Consider the following 20645-nt stretch of genomic DNA (forward strand, 5'->3'; position numbering starts at 1 on the left):
GCGGTAAAATTAACGATGTCGTTGTTATGTTTGAGGAATGATCATACGACGTGGCCTAAACGCCTTGCGAAAGGCACAGCAAGCTTATACCAGAATGCTTCCAAAAAATAGTATCTTTTGAGGAGCATTAATCTTTATTTCACAATCAGTTTAGCGATTTCCGTGGTCACCTGTCACCTTCTGATAGCAAGAACTAAGCGAGAACCCAGAGGCAGCAAAATATGGAGGAACACCTGTCAATTATGATTGGCATATAATTAGACGATTACGTTTATTTTATTGGTAAACATCTTGGCATATGCTGCGGAAACAGTAGACCCTATACAGGGTGGTCCATTGATGGTGACCGGGCCAAATAACTCACGAAATAAGCATCAAGCGAAAAAACTACAAAGAACGAAACTCGTGTAGATCGAAGGAGGAAACCAGATGGCGCTATGGTTGGCCCGCTAGGTCAAGCGGATATCAACTGCGTTTTTTTCAATAGAAACCCCCATTTTTAATACATATTCGTGTAGTACGTAAAGAAATATGAATGTTTTAGTTGGATCACTTTTTTTTGCTTTTTGGTAGAGGGCGCTGTAATAGTCACAAACGCATAAGTACGCTTTATCACCTAACATTTCGCCAGTGCGGACAGTATTTGCTTTGTGATACATTACCCGTGTTAAAATGGACCGTTTACTAATTGCGGAAAAGGTCGATATCGTGTTGATATATGCCTATTGTGATCAAAATGCCCAACGAGCGTGTGCTACGTACGCTGCTCGGTATCCTGGACGACATCATCCAAGTGCCCGGACCGTTCGCCGGATTGTTACGTTATTTAAAGAAACAGGAAGTGTTCGGCCACATGTGAAACCTCAACCACGACCTGCAGCAAATTATGATGCCAAAGTAGGTGTTTTAGCTGCTGTCGCGGCTAATCCGCACATCACTAGCAGACAAACTGCGCGAGAATCGGGAATCTCAAAAACGTCGGTGTTGAGAATGCTACATGAACATAGATTGCACCCGTACCATATTTCTATGCACCAGGAATTACATGGCGACGACTTTGAACGTCGTGTACAGTTCTGCCACTGGGCGCAAGAGAAATTACGGGACGATGACAGATTTTTTGCACGCGTTCTATTTAGCGACGAAGTGTCATTCACCAACAGCGGTAACGTAAACCGACATAATATGCACTATTGGGCAACGTAAAATCCACGATGGCTGCGTCAAGTGGAACATCAGCGACCTTGGCGGGTTAATGTATGGTGCGGAATTATGGGAGGAAGGATAATTGGCCCCCATTTTATGGATGGCAATCTGAATGGTGCAATGTATGCTGATTTCCTACGTAATGTTCTACCGATGGTACTGCGAGATGTTTCACTGCATGACGGAATGGCGATGTACTTCCAACATGATGAATGTCCGGGACATAGCTCGCGTGCAGTTGAAGCGGTATTGAATATCATATTTCATGACAGGTGGACTGGTCGTCGAAGCACCATACCATGGGCCGCACGTTCACCGGATCTGACGTCCCCGGATTCGCTGTTGAGAGGAATGTCGTTACAGGTGTTGCCCAATGCATTGAGGCTGATGGACATCATTTTGAGCATTTATTGCATTAATGCGGTATTTACAGGTAATCACGCTGTAACAGCATGCGTTCTCAGAAATGATAAGTTCACAAAGGTACATGTATCACATTGGAACAACCGAAATAAAATGTTCAAACGTACCTACGTTCTGTATTTTAATTTAAAAAACCTACCTCTTATCAACTGTTCGTCTAAACTTGTGAGCCATATGTTTGTGTCTATTACCGCACCATCCATCACAAAATGAAAATACTGGTCCAACTAAAACATTCATATTTCCTTACGTACTAAACGAATATGTAATAAAAAAAATTGGGGTTCCTATTTTTAAAAAAACGCAGTTGTTTTCCGTTTGACCTATGGCAGCGCCATCTAGTGGGCCAACCATAGCGCCATCTGGTTTCCCCCTTCAAGTCAGACAAGTTTCGTTCTTTGTAGTTTTTTCGTTTGACGCTTATTTCGTGGGATATTTGGCCCGGTCACGATCAACGGACCACCCTGTATACGAGAGCGTACTGAAAAGTAATACCTATGTTGCCCATGGACTACTCAGTTTGTATATTTTGCTTATTTTTTCATAGTTCCACACAACTTCTTCCTGTTTTTTCGATTGATCTGTGTTCACTTTTACAAGGCCTATCCACTGTGCCAAATTATAACTAAATCTGAGGGGGGTGCGATGGGGAGGTTCCCTTGTTAGTAATAGCGTCGCAAACCATTGTCCCGCCGTCAGAAGGAGAGATTCCACAATCGTCTGCTCTGTTATATTAAATGTAAGTAAACACGTACACTCCCGGAAATGGAAAAAAGAACACATTGACACCGGTGTGTCAGACCCACCATACTTGCTCCGGACACTGCGAGAGGGCTGTACAAGCAATGATCACACGCACGGCACAGCGGACACACCAGGAACCGCGGTGTTGGCCGTCGAATGGCGCTAGCTGCGCAGCATTTGTGCACCGCCGCCGTCAGTGTCAGCCAGTTTGCCGTGGCATACAGAGCTCCATCGCAGTCTTTAACACTGGTAGCATGCCGCGACAGCGTGGACGTGAACCGTATGTGCAGTTGACGGACTTTGAGCGAGGGCGTATAGTGGGCATGCGGGAGGCCGGGTGGACGTACCGCCGAATTGCTCAACACGTGGGGCGTGAGGTCTCCACAGTACATCGATGTTGTCGCCAGTGGTCGGCGGAAGGTGCACGTGCCCGTCGACCTGGGACCGGACCGCAGCGACGCACGGATGCACGCCAAGACCGTAGGATCCTACGCAGTGCCGTAGGGGACCGCACCGCCACTTCCCAGCAAATTAGGGACACTGTTGCTCCTGGGTTATCGGCGAGGACCATTCGCAACCGTCTCCATGAAGCTGGGCTACGGTCCCGCACACCGTTAGGCCGTCTTCCGCTCACGCCCCAACATCGTGCAGCCCGCCTCCAGTGGTGTCGCGACAGGCGTGAATGGAGGGACGAATGGAGACGTGTCGTCTTCAGCGATGAGAGTCGCTTCTGCCTTGGTGCCAATGATGGTCGTATGCGTGTATGGCGCCGTGCAGGTGAGCGCCACAATCAGGACTGCATACGACCGAGGCACACAGGGCCAACACCCGGCATCATGGTGTGGGGAGCGATCTCCTACGCTGGCCGTACACCACTGGTGATCGTCGAGGGGACACTGAATAGTGCACGGTACATCCAAACCGTCATCGAACCCATCGTTCTACCATTCCTAGACCGGCAAGGGAACTTGCTGTTCCAACAGGACAATGCACGTCCGCATGTATCCCGTGCCACCCAACGTGCTCTAGAAGGTGTAAGTCAACTACCCTGGCCAGCAAGATCTCCGGATCTGTCCCCCATTGAGCATGTTTGGGACTGGATGAAGCGTCGTCTCACGCGGTCTGCACGTCCAGCACGAACGCTGGTCCAACTGAGGCGCCAGGTGGAAATGGTATGGCAAGCCGTTCCACAGGACTACATCCAGCATCTCTACGATCGTCTCCATGGGAGAATAGCAGCCTGCATTGCTGCGAAAGGTGGATATACACTGTACTAGTGCCGACATTGTGCATGCTCTGTTGCCTGTGTCTATGTGCCTGTGGTTCTGTCAGTGTGATCATGTGATGTATCTGACCCCAGGAATGTGTCAATAAAGTTTCCCCTTCCTGGGACAATGAATTCACGGTGTTCTTATTTCAATTTCCAGGAGTGTAATTCACGTGAGGTTCTTGTGTTTACGTGTGAGCTTGAAGACCATCGGAGTCTGTTGCGCTGTTGTATCAATCAGAAAACTTGCTCGTAAAGCTATTGAGTCGTTTACGATACATACGACAGCTGTAGAGGAGAATATCGTTTGAGGCGAATGTTGCTAAACGATTAGAACAGCGGTGCGGCTCTATGCTAAAGAGTTTCGAGATCGTGCCAATCACTGACGACCTGTGTTTGCAAACATTACAAAAAAAGTTCTAGAAACTGGAAGTATGGAGAATAAAGTAGAGCAACTGATGAAAGAAGACATTTTAGCGGCAGTAACAAAAAATGCAAATGCTACTAAGAGGCATCTCAGAAGTACGAGAGGGATCAACCAGACGAGTGTTCTGCGCGCACTACACTTCATCGCATTTCGTGCTCTTCGCATTTCCAACCCTCATATCTTCTCATTCTAACAATTTGTGAAACATGATGGTTCAGATATATGAAGGTTTATGTGACACATTTTCATGAACTTCCAAGTTGTAAATACACACCATTGGATAAAAATTTCGTAATTTTGCAATTAGTGAGCTGTGCAATACCTGCTCAGCTGCAGTCTGTTGCTGTTCTGCCATATTCTTGCCTGTTTCTTGGACCAGTTTGTGCAAGAAGCCCCTTTTGTTAGCAGCAGAATGTCGGGGTAGTCAAATTCCTGCAAATACATTTATGAAATTTTAAGTTGCATTTTAACAGCCATGATAAATCAGATCAATAAAGACAATAGCCATGGAAAAATGTCAACAGTTTCACATTTTTTCACCCACTGATATCAAGCTGATTTATGGACAATGTGACAGAAATTCACGAAGTATTATAATATTCGATTTTTTTTATACAAGAGAGTATTCTGGTTTCATAAGAGTAAATGAATTAATTATTTACAAAACTGTGGATATAAGGAAGACTTCAAACAAATGATTCCAATACGGTAACCAGGTTCACCTTTCACTCTAAAAAGTGTGTCCATTAGAGAACAAAATTATCCTTTCTCAAACATTTTGTCTTATCCTTTTTCAACTGTTGACTCACAAATGCAGTTTTTTATGTGTGTGTGGGGTCCTTTAGAAGAAATTTTCTTCAAACAATATTTGAACCATCAGATACACTGTTTAGAAGTGCCATACCAACTGATTTGGCCCACCACAGTCTCATACGGAACCTAAATCCGCTATCTTTTATATGTTGTATATGATAAGATACTGTCATCCTCCTTCCCTTCTGTGTGAGAGGATGAATGAGCAAATGTATTTCTAGTTGCATGCTTGCGGGTAGCAGACATGGCTGTCTGCTAGAGAACAGCAGGACCAACGTCGGAACAGGTAGCTACGCTTTCTAAAAGCAGAGAGGTTTCTATTCTTAGTATGGTCCTGTCCGTCCCTTGTCATGTTGGTATAGGAAGCTGCCCCTCTGGCCACTTCCGTTTGTATTTGTGAGCCACCCTCAGGAAGGGACCACGGCAGTCTGTCTGCGGCGAGCGTCTGAAGTGGTAAGCACGTGTCTGCTAAGTCCGCAGGACAATGGATTTCTTAAGTTCAGCCTAACTGAAAATTTAATCACCTTTATTTCAGGTTTAGCTCTAAAATATCTAATGTTATCTCAAATTGCAACGCAGTGTATTTCGAGTGTGAACTTCAGAATATCTTCCAGTAGTTGCTTTGTCACTACTTTGTGAGTAAAGTGGAACCACATGTTGATCAGTAACTCTAACTAATATCATCAATCTTAAATGCGAATGTGCGTGAGACGATAACGTCTCGTCTTAACAATATTTTTCAATACAGGAACTTTTCTTTATGTTCAACCCACGTGGGGTGTAATTTGTGAGACCAATACCACGTGCTTATACAATTGTTTGACCCATCAGGTTAATAGTAAGACGATAGTAACCAGTTCGAGGTTTTTCTTTTGTAAATTGCTTTTCGATCTAATTTATTTTAATTATCAAAATTATTGTGGAGTTACACTCTTTGTGTAAACCAAGTTGACCACGTGAACCATGCGATGTAATCATCAAAGTAGTCGTCAGCTATCCTTTTCGGGAAGATTTCAGAGAGAGTTAGTATGAATTTAGTATACCAGTGTGTGGTAAATACATGACAGACAGTACTGCGCTACGAACGTAACTTTTTTGGGTGAAAATTGAATCGGTTGGTTGTGGTTAATTTCCTCTTGCATATGTTTCAACATTCTTCGTGTGTTATTTTATGAATGCAGTGTTGTATGCAGTCTCCCAATTTTGCCTCCATATTTGATGTGTTCGGTAAGATTACAAACACACATTTTCACAATCCTAAATAAGGCACCAGCCTAGTTATGACTCAAGTTTAATATGCTGAAATTTCAATGATCAACGTTAAAATAAATTTCCAAATATAAACTGATTTATTTCTTTTTATTTAAATTCTGTTGTATATATATATATCACCGGTTTTCGTAGGACTATTAAAGGATTATAATTAATGTTAGTCTGGTTGGGAATTTGGTAAGCTAGACTGGATACGAAGTGGAACAGTTGTGCAGTAATGCAGAGTTAACTTCCTCAGATAGCTCACAGCTTTTAACCCGCTTTAATTGTCTATCAGCACCGCTTTCATAGCAAATGAAGGCAACAATGTTACAGTTTGTATTCTGTTAATTTGTTTTTGGGGCTACTCTTACTAAAATATTTGATAGATCAAACAAAACTTGGTAGGATACAACATTCAGGGTGTGTCAAACAATAAGGGTCTCTTTTATGTACAGTATTAATCATTGTTGCCAGCAACAAACACTCAATTATTTGGCTGAAAACAAATGTTTCCTATCTGTTGTAAGCACATTAATAGTAATTTACATGTTATTTTGTCCATAATGCTTGGCAGAAAAAGTCCTATGCTACATTGATATTTATTAATTATTTCATGCTTTGAAGATTAATTTATGAAACACTGACATGCTGTTTCATCAATCCTTCGCTGTTAACAAGATATATATCTTATTCTGTAAGTAATGTCACTTCTCTGACATTATTCACAGTATATGCTGAAGCCTTCTGTCAAGATAACTTTCATTACATTCAGGAATAGTTGTAGGAAGGCGGTACTGTTGTAGTGTCTAGAAGATGAGCCAAAATATACTCAATGGTTTGAACTGAAAATGGAGACATGTTGATCTTGCAGATTCTCCCATGCTAGTATAAAGCAGTATGATGACTGGTCTGGGGAAAGTTCTTAACTCAGTTTCAGAATGTATGCTGTCCTTCTGTCATGATGCCACAATCTCCTTAAATTGTTCAGTAATGCCTGGTGTGCTTCTTTGTTAGTGGTTGCCTTGAAAATGATTCCTGTAAATCGTTCATAGCACAATGATTTTCTAGAGGATGACTATGTGTCTTTGTCTTGGTTCATTTTCTTGGCAGTCACACATAGAAACACGGAATTGGGTAACACTTTCTTAAGCACCATACAGAAAGGCGTGCACTATGCACCAGTTTCAGTTTCAATAGGCTCGCAGTAGAACTGAGAAGAAATCCAAGTTGGGAGGTTTCTTTGTAGCACACACCTTCCGTTATGTACAAGAATACTGAACACTCTTCTCTGTGATGTGTAATTTATTCATATACCCTCTCACATTTTCCCATGGTTTATTAATTCTTTAATTCTCTTGCTTACAAATCTTCTAATTAGCATTTTGTAAAGAATTGGCTGACTCATGCCATAATAAAATAGTTTTTCATTGTATTGTTGCATAGACCATGATAGATAAATAAATCAAATTAAAATAAACGTGGTATATTATTGTTGTTTGTTTTTTCAACATTTATTTACTAAATGCATCAGCCAACAAAATTAAGACTTTATCAATAGATGCTGTTTGATAGAGCACTCAGCATTTGGGTTGCTTAAGGGTTCCTGCAGGATTTAAACCTGATGTGCATACACCTATGTAGATGAACAGTTAAGCACACAAGGCATGGTTGTAAAAATAGATAACACATAAACTGCATTTAACATGCTTCTCTTTTGTGCTGTCTACTGGTCACATATCATTGCATTTCATTGATTGAAGTTGAACTTCTACTGTTTCTTATATTTATGTTGATTTTTCGTTCCTCAAAGACAAAAATGTTTATCTGATGAAGTGTTCTATTCATTTTAGCCACTCACTGTTATCCATTCACTTTCCTTGCTCATATACTAACTGTATAATTTATCAGTAAATATTTTCATCTTTCCTTATGCTTTGTCCTATCAAAAAGGTTTAACCTTCTTCACATATACATAATTCTGAATGCAGTTCAATGTATTCTGAAAGAATTCATATTGATTTTCTGGTACTCAGTTCAATTATTCAATCACTAATGGCCCCAAGATACTCGAAAAAATTATTAGATTTATGAGGAAAATGTGAAGAATGAGAGCCGGGCGGTGTGGCCGAGCGGTTCTAGGCACTACAGTCTGGAACCGCGCGACCGTTGCGGTCGCAGGTTCGAATTCTGCCTCGGGCATGGATGTGTGTGATGTCCTTAGGTTAGTTAGGTTTAAGTAGTTCTAAGTTCTAGGGGACTGATGACCTCAGAAGTTATGTCCAATAGTGCTCAGAGCCGTTTGAACCATTTTTTTGTGAAGAATGACATGATGATAGTTGAAAATTTTAATACTGACTTGTTTAAGGGCAAACACTACATAAATATCTGAACAGGTGTTAGAAAAACAAAACACAAAAAATCTATATCAGAATTTGTACAAACTGATAGTATCTGTGTTAGTGAAATGCAACCATAACATTTATTGAGGTGAATCACAGGTTCTGAAAACACAACAAGCTAATCATGTTTGAACATTGAGAGACTTACACTGAAAAATTGTGAAGAAAAGTTTTGTAAGCATTAATCACAAAGATGTTTACAGTTCACAAACGAGAAAAAAACTCCGAACAAGTAGGCCTATTCATAATTAGTAGTTGACTTTTTGTAGCAGGAATAAATATTTTAGGTAAGACTAAAACTGTTTAAGGTTGTGACAGTCTGCAGAAAGGAAATGAGGAACATCATAAGAAACTGAAAGAAGTGAGTATCTCCAATACTACAAGTTTCAAAAATGTGTCAAGGGCGAATTATAAACTATTAAGAATGAGATTTTCACTCTGCAGCGGAGTGTGCACTGATATGAAACTTCCTGGAAGATTAAAACTGTGTCCTAGTTCGAGAATGGAACTCAGGGCCTTTGCCTTTCGCAGGCAAGTGCTGTACCATCCGAACTAACCAAACATGGACTCACACTCCATCCTCACAGCTTGGAAGGTGGGAGATAAGGTATGGGCAGAAGTGAAGCTGTGAGGATGGGGCGTGAGTGGTGCTTGGGTAGCTCAGATGGTAGAGCACTTGCCCGCAAAAGGCAAAGGTCCCGAGTTCGGGTCTCGGTCTGCCACACAGTTTTAATCTACCAGTAATTTTCATAAGCTATTATACCACGTTTCTCAAAAAGCCTACCCTCATTATTTGAACATAGAACAGCATAGAACTAGATGGGCAGTCAGACCTGAAAATGTACCTGTAGCAGCAAGGGGAGGTTTCCTGAGGGGGGAGGGGAGTGGGAGGGTGTGAGGGGACAATAGGTTAGGTGCAATGACATGGAAAACCACTTAACTGAACAACATGTGAAAGACCTGTCAATCAAAGGAGAAAAATAGGTTTGCCGCTCAGTGCATACCTGCCCCTGATGTAGGCAACCCATACTAACAAAATGCGCTTGCACCGACCTAGCCCCCCTACTGTGGTAGTCAGCTACAAACTAGACTAGTGCGTAGTGTCCAACTCATTTGACACTAACATTGTGAAGTTATGTTACTTCTTGTCATCTGAGAAACAATATATAGAAACACAACTACAGAACAACACGTTATAGTTTTGCAGATGTGGTGGGGACGTGACCGTAATTACAATGATGTTTGTGGTTTGTCTGTAGGACTTTCCCCAACATCCAACGTCCATCTCCACAAAGTGTACGCGAATTATACTGGGCTGGAGCTCACTCATTCAGGTAGGACATTCCTAATGTTGTCACACTATATTTTCTGCAGTCACCTACTAATTCTCAAAGAAAATTGTTCAGTGAGTGTGGAACAGCAAGAACTAGCCCACGCAGGATTCAGAAGACGCTGACATTAAAGCCATGTACTCCTGCTGTACCTCAAGGCCTAATTGATCATCCCAAAAGGTGTGTCGAATTCTGTGAGTTGTACACAGTCCTACAAGAAGATGAGGTCATGTTTTACGAAAGCAATCTCTGGAGAGACGAAGAGGCTTTTAAGGTCAATGGCAGAGTGAACACACACAACGGTGTCTTCTGAAATTCTAAGAATCCTCATGTGGCGATAATAATAAATTCTCCTAGCGTGGGTGTGTGGGCAGCGCTTCTCAGCGGTGGATTATTCAGGAACAATTTTTTTACCGTCACCAGCAGTTCTGTAAATTACTGATACTTGTCTCCATAACTGCTCTTAGAACTGGTAAACTATCCACACATGGAACATCTCCAGCCTCTGATTCCGTATAAAGCCCCGATGCAGCTGACAACATTAATTTTCCTTTCCTTTCTCGACCCCCCCCCCCCCCCTTAACAAGATGAAGCACTCACGCATTGTTGAGAAATTTTAAACGAAAACTTTGATGAATGAATTGGCAGACGAGGTACTATCGAATGGCCTCCACGACTCCTAGTAGGGCTCGCGCATTGTGGGTTCCGTACAAACTTAACTATATATGCATCCCTGGAGAATCGAGAATCTCGACGATTTTGCCTGTTATATCGATACTGACAGGATATTGCTCCTGGGATTTGCTAGACTGTATCAAAATCTCTATAATGGTTCCTGAAGCCAGCCCAGTGATGCAAAAAGAAGCGAGCAGGGGAATTCAGTTGGTTAGATAGACAGAGGAATTAAATAAAATGTTTCTATTTACTCACTAAAACATGACTGCAACTTACATTTTATTCTGTCATGCTTTTTACGAATGATGTTGCACTGTAAATTCTAACTGCAAGAAGATATTTTTTGTGTGACCCGTGGTCCACGGGTAGCATTTTTGACTCGTAATCAGAACGTTGTCGGTCCCGGATCGAACATCGCCATTGCTTAGTTTATGAATAAAAACCTTCAGAAATGGGGACCGAAGACATACGGCGTAAGAAGTATCCCCATTCTGTCAACGACCTTATCAAGGAGGGTGGAGGAGCAGACATAGGCTCAGGGCAGTCTCTTGCTCTTTGGGGTAGGAAAATATCCACAAAACGAGCCATAATCAGCAACGATGAACGCTATGAGGATGTAGAAGGCAGTGGAAGCTACTGCACTGAAGACACATAATGTGTATCCAAAGGACATGTAGTCTGCAGCTGAAAAAAGTATCATGATTATTTCTCCTTTGGCGAAAGATTCCAGACTTGTACCCAATTCAGATCTACGGGAAGGGACTGCCAAATGGGGCTGACAATGAGAAAAAGATTGAACAACCAAACTAACGATAACGTTCTACGAGTCGTGGCGTAAAAGGTCAAAAGTCTGAAAATAGTAGAGCAGCTAGAAAATCTGACAGGGAGATCTACAGGCTCAATCTAATTATAACGGGAGGCACTGAAATGACTGAAGAAGATATTTCCGGTCATGAGTATAGGGTAATAGCAATAGCAGTAGGAAATGGTATAAGTTATTGTGACCAACTCAGTGACAGCGCTGTTCTGATCAGTATCAAAAGCAAGCCAACACCGACAACGACAGTTCAGGTATACACGCTGACGTCACAAGCAGAAGATGAAGAAGTGGAATAAACACAAGAGGATGCTGAATGGATAATTAAGTGCATAAAGGGAGACTAAAATCTAATAGTCGTGGGAGACTGGAAAAAGGTTGTATGGGAACGAGCAGAAGAAAATGCTAAGGGAGAACATGAGCTCGGCATTATGTATAAGAGAGGAGAAAGACTAGTCGCGTTCTGCAACAAATCTCAATTAGTAATAGCGAATACTCTGATCAAGAATCACAGAAGGAGGACGTGTATTTGGAAAAGACCGGGAGGTACGGGAAGATTTCATTAAGATTACATTATGGTCAGACAGAGACTACGAAATCAGATATTGAATTGTAAGACGCAACCAGGAACTGAGATAAACTCAGATCACAATTTAGTAACAATAAAGAGTATGCTGAAGTTCAAGAGACAGGAAGAATTAATGCGCAAAGAAGTGGCGTACGGAAGTATGGAATACGGAAGTACTAAGTAATGAAGGAACACGTCTGACGTTGTCTGAGGCTATAGATATTGCGATAACGAAGAGCTCAGTAGGCAGTGGAACTGAAAAGGGATGGATATCTTTAAGAAGAGCAAAAACAAAAACATAGGTACAACGAATGTAACAGCGAAGAAACCATCGGCAGCAGAAGAAATACTTCAGTTGATCGTCGAAGGAAGGAAATACAAAAATTTTTAGGGAAATTGAGAAATACATAAATACAAGTCACATAGGAATGAAACAAACAGGAATTCCAGGGAAGCTAACTCTCAATGGCTGCGTGAAAAAAGTGATGAAATCGAAAATGATTATCGGCGGGACTGACTCAGCATATAGAAAAGTCAAAACAACATTCGGTGAAATTAAAAACAAGGGCGATAACGTTAAATGTCCAATGGAAATTCCACTGTTAAATGCAGAGGAGGGAGTAGATACACGGAATGAGTGCAATGAAGGCCTCTATGAGGATGAGTTGTATGATGACGTCATAGAAGAAGAACCAGGAGACGATAGGGAAGAGATAGTGGATCAAGTATTAGAATCACAATTTAAAAGAGCTTTTGGAAAACGTAGGATCAAATAAGGTTGGAGGAATATTTAACGTTCCATAGAAATTTCTAAAATCGTTGGGGGAAGTGGCAACAAAACGACTACTCACGTTGGCGTGTAGAATGTATGAGACTGTGGATGTATCATCAGACTTCAAGAAAAACATCATCCAAACAATATGACTGAAAGAGCCAGAAGGAAGCGCTCGTGTTAAAAAGGGTGTGAGGATAGAGATATAGTCACCTCCACTGTTCAATATTTACATCGAAGAAGAAATGACGGAAGTAAAGGAAAGGGTCAAGAGTGGAATTAAAATTCAAGGTTTAAGGATATCAATAATAAGATACTCTGTTGAACTGCTGTCCTCAGTGAAAGAGAGGAAGAATTACAGGATCTGTTGAATAGAGCGGAAGACAACTGAATACATTGTGTAGTGATAATACACGGAAACAAAGAAAATGAAAGCAGCAGAAGTGAGAACAGCGAGAAGCTTAACATCATATTTAGTTATAACGAAGTAAAGAAATTTTGCTACCATGGAAGCAAAGTAGCCGGCGATGGACTAAGCAAGAACATGAAAAACAGACTAGCACAGACAAATATGGCGTTCTTGGCCAAGAAAAGTCTACTAGCATTAAACATGGGCCTTACATTGAGGAAGAAATTTCTGAGAACGTACATTTTGAGCACAACATTGTATGGCAATGAAACATTGACTGTGGCAAAACTGAAACAGAAGGGAATCGAAGGATTTGAGATGTGGTGCAATAGAAGAATGTTGAAAGTTTGGTGGACTGATGAGATACGAAATGAGGAAGTTCTCTGCAGAATCGGCGAGGAAAGGAATATGTGTAAAGCACTGACAAGAAGGGACAGGATGACGGGACATCTGTTGAGAAGCTGGAAAATTTTGCACTGCTAAAAAACAGTAGACCTCAGTAGCGTGAAATGAATTTCAATCCGGTACGTCTACCGGTATCTAACAGAAAGGGTTCAGATGCTCTGAGCACTATGGGACTTAACTTGTAATGTCATCAGTCGCCTAGAACTTAGAACTACTTAAATCTAACTAACCTAAGGACATCACTTACATCCATGCCCGATGCAGGATTCGAACCTGCGACCGTAGTGGTCGCGCGTTTCCACACTGTAGCGCCTAGAACCGCTCGGCCACCCCGGCCGGCTAACAGAAAGGTTTCTTAACAGTCGAACACACAGACAGACAGATAGACGAACAACGAAACGATCCTATAGGGATTACGTTTTTACCAACTGAGTTACAGAACCCTAAAAACAACGTTTATTCTGTCGATTCGTGATGATGAGTGCTTGAAGGAACGAATCCAGCCAGAATCTGAAAATTACAGCCATGGAAAATTCCTGACAAAATTTATGCATCAGTGTTGAAAAGTTGCAAAGTGTGCGTAAAGCAGCACAAAAAACACTTTGAACATTCTTGCATTCTTTGGAAGTTCACAGGGCTCTGCGTATATTTCTGTGTTGATATTAAATTAGAATTTTCATTTATTTAGCATTTTGCACCAAACGCAATTTTGACAACTGATTTGTGGCCCACCTTTACATAACGAAATTTATCATACGTGACATGAATAAGAATAGCATATCAATTTTCATATTTAATTTCCCTTTTATGAACTTGCACCCATTTTCACCGAAACGTACTGCAAGTCAGAACCACCTCTTATTCGAACTGGGGATAGCATCAGTAAACTAATCCTGCAAAGACTGATATAAGAGTACAGCTCATCTTGTGACACTTACTTTTGAAGTAATTAAGGTATTTCAAAAGATGCACGTGTTTCAAATACATCGATGTTAATACCGTATTTCATCTGAAGATAATGTTTTAATTACAATTAAGTAATTGAATCTCGTAGTACTTTGACTAAGCATGATTGTAAATTGAATTTTTAGTCATGTATTGTCTATAGTTAAACCTGTGATTAATGGATATCATTGAATCACACCTCCTGTAATTTCAAATACTTGACAGAATCCGATTTCAGTTTCTTAACCCTCTGTCCAAACGGCAAATCGTTTGCTGTAGGCCACAATAGCATTCGGCTTGATTTCTTGTTTTGGTATTTTTCAAGCGACTTTTTATAAATATTTCTACTCTCTTTGTGAGGGCCTCTGAATTTCATTTAGGGGCACTGAATTAGCCAATAAGTGGTCTTCAGCGTAAGTTAAAATTAGTGAAGCTTAATTTCATTCATAAGACACGCGAGAGAGGCCATTTGAATAAAGTCACAAACCACTAGAGCACAGAAAGCAGTCTCAGCTGAAGGATGCTATTACGGAAAGCCTTGGCGATATCGAAGTGCGTTGATTCGACAGTTCATAGTTTCCAGGAGGGCGCCGTATTGTTTCTGTCTCTCGTGAAGGGGCCAGCAATGTTGTAGCGAGATATTTCAATGCTTTTTTTCTTGTGTTATTGTTTTTGTATTGAACAATAACAAACGGACGTTGCTCCAAGTTTTTGTTTGTTATTTAGCGTCACGTCACTCACAAACACACACACACACACACACACACACACACACACAAACACAGTCTCACACAAAACACACACACACACACACACTCACTCACACCCACACCCACCCACCCATCCACACACACACACACACACACACACATACGCAATGGATCCACGGACATTCAAATCTGGACCGCCAAGCCGGCTGGAGTGGCCGAGCGGTTCTAAGCGCTACAGTCTGGGGCCGAGCTACGGCTACGGTCGCAGGTTCAAATCCTGTCTCGGGCATGGATGTGTGTGATGTCCTTAGGTTGGTTAGGTTTAAGTAGTTCTAAGTTCTAGGGGACTGATGACCTCAGATGTTAAGTCCCGTAGTGCTAAGAGCCATTTGAACCACTTGGACAGCCAATGACCGCAATAAATGTATAAGCTCATCCATTTGTGTTGTAAGTAGGCTGTTTATATTTTCTTATTGGCAACATTACGTAGCATTCTGTACGAAAATCATTGGCTGTGCTGTGTGCAGTCTGTGGCTAGTCTGCATTGTTGTCTGCCATTGTAGTGTTGGGCAGATGGATATGAACAGCGCGTAGCGTTGAGCAGTTGGAGGTGAGCCGCCAGCAGTGGTGGATGTGGGCAGAGAAATGGCGGAGTTTTGAAATTTGTGAGACTGGATGTCATGAACTGCTATATATATTATGACTTTTGATGACTATTAAGGTAAATACATTGTTTGTTCTCTATTAAAATCTTTCATTTGCTAACTATGCCCATCAGTAGTTAGTGCCTTCAGTAGTTTGAATCTTTTATTTAGCTGGCAGTAGTGGCGCTCGCTGTATTGCAGTAGTTCGAGTAACCAAGATTTTTGTGAGGTAAGTGATTTGTGAAACGTATAGGTTAATGTTAGTCAGGGCCATTCTTTTGTAGGGAATTTTGAAAGTCAGATTGCTTTGCGCTAAAAATATTGTGTGTCAGTTTAAGCACAGTCATGTACAATTTTTCTAAGGGGACGTTACATATGTCGACCTTAGCCGAGGATACCTCACTGCAATCTTCTGATTTTTTCTTGTAGCTTGTGTAATTAGTGTAGCTTTTCTTTATTGCTAGCGCGTAATTGCAGAGAGAATCTCCTTTGTAGTTCCAGTCTTTCATTGTTGTACAGTAAAACAGTTGTGGCATGCATGTAGATTTGCAGCAAGTATTTCGCAGCTGCGCTTGCAATTAACGAGATAGTATTTTCAGTGCTATATTAATGTGTTCTCTTATTTTTGCTCTTCAAGTGGTGCTTTTCTGTGTTATCGTGTGAAATATTGTGACAATAATGGCGTGCGAAAAACGTAATACTAGGCTCCAATGCAAACTGAGAAATGACAGTGAAGACGAAAGCAGTGTGTTAGCGCCGCCGAGTAATGAATTAACTAATGTTCAAAGTAGTAATTTGGTAATTGTGCATAGGGAAATGGAGCGGGCTGCAAATAATGGCGTAGACAGTGAAACAAATAGTGAACTGGGAAGTATTATCGATCGATCGGTCGGCAACAGCTCGCCTCAGGAATCCGAAATGACAGGGCACAATCTTGCAAATACTGTAGATTCAGGTTTTGCGTTCTCACCGTTTTCTCAAATAAGTCAAGACACATTTTCTGCTTTTCAAAATGCGAATATTGCCGGTTCAAATGCATTGCCGAATAGCACTGAGGAACATGTCTCAGACACCAGTGCATTGTTAGTACAATTAATGCAACAATTGGGACAAAAGCTTCAAAAGTTAGACACGATGGAACTAAATCAAAGACAAACACAGCAAAAGCTTCAAAAGTGAGACGCAATGGAACAAAATCCTCAAAAGTTAGACGCAATGGAACAAAATCTTCGGAAGTTAGACACCACGCTTGAACAAACACGTGAAGATTTAACTACTGAGTTACATAACATTGAATAGAAATGTCAAAAAGTCTTTAATGACGTAAAAACATAAATTTGTGAGCATTTTCAACCTATTTTTTCGCGGCATGAAAATGCATTACAGAATCACGAAGCAGCCATAAAGAACTGCAAACTATTGTTCATGAAAATCATGTGACCTTGCAAGCTAAAATTGACTTAGTTGCATCTACCGATTCGGTTACGCAACTTGCAAAAACTCAGGAAAACTTAAAGAACACAGTAGATACGATTTTAACACAAATGGACACTCTGAATCTTGGTTCAGAGAAACACACTGAGGAAATAAGTACACTATCGGAGAAAGTAGCCAAAATTTCGGATCAGTTCACTAACTTATCTGCAAAAGTAGATGATGTTCTGAATGACACAAGACCCGTAGCCGTCACTGACACAGAAGAGTATGAACAAATTAAGAAATTCAAACAAAATCAGTATCAAATTAATACGCAATACAAAAGAGAAATCCGGGAAGTACAAGATCAGTTGGTACAAGTAATACAAAAATTACATATTTCAGAGGACACTCGCGCTCCAACATGGGAAGAGGAACTTAGAAACACGGAAAAGCCACAAAATAATAACACAGGGCATTTCGGAAATTATGAAAGAAATTGGCAAGGTGCACCGAATTTTGAGATGGAACGGCCGACACGACGTAACAATGACCGATATGCTACTCGCCGACACGATGATTTTGACTATAAGCTGTTTATTACTACACGTAAATTCAAAATATTTAAGAATTCCGGCAAACGACATTCATCCACAAGCGTGGCTTCATCAATTCTCTCATTGTTTTTCTCCCAACTGGTCATTAGAGCACAGATTAGAATTTATGTGTGGCTATTCAGAGAATGATCCAGCTGTAAGAATGTGATTGGTCATTCACGATTGCCACAGTGAAGGAGAATTTTACCATGCCTTCCTCTCAGCATATTGGTCTCAAGCTACACAAGACCGAGTAAAACATAGCATCATAATGATGAAACATTTCGAACAATCTGAATTTTCCAGTCTTGTGAAATATTTTGAAGACATGTTGCACAAGAATCAGTACCTGTCAAACCCATACAGCACATCAGAACTCATCCGCATTTGCGACTCCGGAACGCCCTATACTTGCAATGTTAAAATAATGCTTATAAATTACATCTTTCCTCACAAAGTATTTGAGGCAGGAAGTTGAACTTTTTACAGATTATTTATTGGAATATGGGCTACAACTTAACACAGGGATTTTACAAAATTTTAGTTCAGTTATTAAAGATGATTTTTTTCAATTGTAATGAAAATTCACAACATTTTTTGCAATTTTTTATTTATATATTCAAAAATATACAGTTTTTTGGAAAAAGGCTGTGCTAAATTATGCAGAAGATACTGTGTAACATTTACTGAAAGTTTGAAACAAATATGTTTGGAAGATCCTTAATAAACATGTAATTAGTATGAGAAAATAAAAGTTTTGGGAATCGAGCGACAAAGATTGGATTAACTTTTTAGTGCATTCCAGGTCCATAGGATGTATTATCTTCATCCTCTGCAAACTCCTCCTCCAGCTTCTTCTTGTTCCACCTCCTGTTTACTCTTGCTTGTATTTCTAGACTCTTTACAGCCCTGTCTGCAGCCCGAAGGCGTTCCTTGTCTAAAGCAAGCATCGCTCGTTGTTGTGTTCGTAGATTTTGCTACCATTTTCTTCAGTTGCAGTTACTGCAACACTGTTCCAAAAGGTGGTCATGTACGAACAATTATCACATTTCAGTTGTATTTCACTAGCAAGTCCTACGTGCTTTATTATGAAGAGTTCCAGACCAACTTCACTACAATGAATACATCTTACACAGTTTGAAAAAATTCCTTTGAGAACCGACATATCAAATATTTCATTCACATCCGATTCGCCCATAAAACATTCATAGTTTTCACTCATTGAACCAAGCTTCTTCTGTGAAGTATTTTCTTTCCCACTTTGACTGCTATGGGCAGGTGTACTTGAGAGGTTAGGTTCACTCACTTGGTTATCATCTTTATTGTTTACAGTAATAACACATACCTTTGGCTTTCCAACATTTCTCCTTTTCTTAAAAGCCTTCAGAGGGTTTCTAATAACTTTACTTTTACTCATTATTATACTTCAACAAAACAGAGACTCAAGAAACAGACTTAATTACGAATATTTTCGAGATAACGACAGAGTAAATAAACATGAAACAATCGACGATCACACCAGCGATATATATTGAACCATCACAGGTTAGCCACAACACATACTTTATCTCACATCACTAAAATGTACCTGATGAACATGGACGTTAATAATAACACCATTTGACAGCAGTTTAACAGCGCCTCAGTGGGTCATGCCCATGTAGAACACATTTTTAAAAAAATTTAAAAGTAGTTGTAGTCTTTGGAATTGAATAAATTATATATCTATTAAAAGGTAATAGTCTGCAGATTCAGAAAACGCAAAAAAGTAAAAATTGAACTTTTCATGATTTTGAGCCTTTCCGGAGCCCCTTAATCAAACTACCTGAACATTTACGACATATTATTTTGGCAGGACGTTGCAAAGATGACATTGAAGCTTTTCAGGGACTGTTACAAGAATTGGAAATCGACACTGACAATCGCGGAACGCAGAAACAGGAACACAACAACTACAGGTCACATCCGTCACAATTCCGCGATGAAAGAAATAATAACTGGACACGACAAGGCTATTCTCACAACACAGATCATGACCAAAACAGACACCACCCGTATGACAACCGTTGGCAGAGTAGTAATAATTGCAGGGAAAGATCACCTCTCTGCGGTAGTGACTATCACAGAGAAACAGACAATATGGGAACCAAAATCATTATTATCAAGGGAGACAGAACAACTTTTGACGCAACTGTCCAGCACGCAGTTATGGTTCAGGGAGAAATTCTCCACCACGTGATCGACAAGAAAGAAACTATGGAATCTACCGACATGACGACAGACGATATGATCGTAACGACAGACCTGAACTGCATCAGAACTGGCGGAATTCAAACAGGGCGGGGCCCTCTCGACAAGGTGAATTTGTAGAAGTTAGGTCTCCAAATCCCAATAACGAAGCCCGCCAACAAAGAGACAATAGGCAATGACTCGTACTGCTGGCAGCCACAAAACGTACTTCTGAAACTGACGACGCAGCTGCCGTAGCTAGTAGTTACGTAAAAATGGAAGACATTAGGGACATCTTACTCCAGGAACACGACGTAAAACATAACAACATTGCATTTCCTGTGATCCACATTACAGTAAATGACGTAAAATTTACGGCAGTACTTGACTCTGGCAGTCCCATTTCAGTAATTAGTGCAACAAATCGAACGATTGCCCCACACTTCCGTTACTTAAAGCCACTGGACAGTCTGTATCCAACGCCTTTGTCAAAAATTTCTTACGTGAAGTTGGCCACGTTGCTAAAGTCATTTCGGATAATGGGCCGCAATTCAGATCTGCTGTTTGGTCACGCATGCTTCGGAATCATAAAATC

Source organism: Schistocerca americana, chromosome 2 (genome assembly GCF_021461395.2).
Source record: "Schistocerca americana isolate TAMUIC-IGC-003095 chromosome 2, iqSchAmer2.1, whole genome shotgun sequence".
Lineage (NCBI taxonomy): Eukaryota > Metazoa > Arthropoda > Insecta > Orthoptera > Acrididae > Schistocerca > Schistocerca americana.